Source organism: Homalodisca vitripennis, unplaced genomic scaffold, assembly GCF_021130785.1.
Source record: "Homalodisca vitripennis isolate AUS2020 unplaced genomic scaffold, UT_GWSS_2.1 ScUCBcl_174;HRSCAF=1496, whole genome shotgun sequence".
Classification (NCBI taxonomy): Eukaryota; Metazoa; Arthropoda; class Insecta; order Hemiptera; family Cicadellidae; genus Homalodisca; species Homalodisca vitripennis.
This window is the reverse complement of record NW_025776301.1, coordinates 150,652-152,618: the sequence shown is the minus strand read 5'-3', so window position 1 is coordinate 152,618 and position 1,967 is coordinate 150,652.

Sequence of the window (1,967 nt, the reverse complement as noted above, 5' to 3'; positions counted from 1 at the left end):
GAAAGACTGAGACTAGATTTAGTTTATAGGCCACAAAGGTTTGATGAGCCACTGTATGAATACATCTATGACATCAAAGAGCTCAGTCAAGTTTTATTGTGTAACATAAGTGAACAGGACTTGGTAACTTGTATAAAAAGAGGTATTAAGCCTACAGATAGAAATAAGTTAATTTTTGAAAACAATCCCATTTTTTTACAGATTTGGAAAATGTGTGTATAGCTAGTAACAATATAACCTTCAATGATAACTTAAGGGACAATTTAAGTAAGACATATGTTAACAACATGTATCCACCACAAGTTGAACTTAGAAAAAGTAGGCCTACTGTCAAAAACCCAAAGCTATGTTTCAATTATTGTAATAGGCCTGGTCACTTAGCAAAAAACTGTTTTAGGAATCCAAAAAACTAGTTGGTAGGGGAGTGGTATTACACACAACACCTAAAAATATCTCTCCCCGGTTTCATAAGTTTAAGAATAATAATTTTATAAATAGTAATACAGTAAGAAAAGAAAAACACTATTTTATGAGAGTCTATGGTAAGGTAATTAAAAATTGGAGTAAATTAAACTATAGAAAACCTAATTTAAGACTAAATGTTAGACAGTGTAATAATATGCCTTTAATTGAAGCTATAGTGGGTAAAAATGTAAAAACAAACTGCTTATTACATACTGGTGCTACAAGAGATATAATTAGTAAAGAATTTTATGATAGCCTATTGTTGAATAAAAATGTTTCTAAATTAATGAAGTCAGATGATAGAATGTTTGCTGCAAATAACACTGAAATAAAATGTTTTGGTTACTGTTATGCTAAGATAAAAATTTCTAAATTTTGTTGGAAAGTAAAATTTATTGTATTGGATAATTTAAAATGGGACATTGTATTGGGAAACCCATTTATATCTAATAGCAAATTAATTTTAGATCTTGATGGAGATTCATGTTATTTTAAATTCAATTGTAATGAGAAAATAACTATTGTCAGACAACAGCCTTTTGAACATGAAGTAAACAGCATTGATGTAAAAATAGGGTGCACTAGAGCTGAGGCTGAGATACAAAACCTTATAGGGGATTTTCCAAATGTTTTTAATCCAAAATTAGGAGAGGCTCTAGATTTGGAAGTGAGATTAGTTCTAAATGACCCCACACCTGTAAATATTAGGCCTTATTTTATGAGCCCTCCTACTGTAAATAAGATGAAAACAATAATACAGGATTGGTTGGACCAAGGAATAATTGAACCCAGTACTTCAGCCTACTCCAGTCCAGCCTTTTTAACCAAAAAGAACAGACTTGTAGTCAATTATACCGAATTAAATAAAAAGTTACAGAAAATTGATTTTCCCATTGGTGATTTAAATAATTATTATCAACATCTTAGTGGAGCAAAATATTTTTCAATAATAGATGTAAGAAAAAGTTTTTTGCAATGTCCATTATCACCTGATAGTCAAGATCTTACCTCATTTAGCACTATATTTGGTAAATATAAATTTATACGAGTACCCTTTGGTTTACATGTTGGTAGTGCTGTATTGTCCGCCTATCTGGATAAAGTCCTAGACAATATAAAATTTAAATATGTGATAAATTTTTGTGATGATATCTTAGTGTACAGTAAAGACCTTGATTCGCATTTAGTACATGTCAGAGAGATTGTAAATAGACTAAGCAAACATGGCTTAACGGCAAACCTAGAGAAAGCAAAGTTTTGTTTTGAGGAAATCTCCTTTTTGGGGAACTTAATAAAAAATAATACAGTAACTATAGATCCCGAGCGAACAAGGAGTATAAGAGAATTTATGCCGCCTAAGAACGCCAAGCAAATTTCACAGTTTTTAGGTATGACCAATTTCTTTTCAAAATTTATAAATAATTATGCCGAATTATGTAATCCTTTAAATCGTTTAAGAAGGAAAAACGCTAAATTTGTTTGGACAAGTGAATGTCAAGATT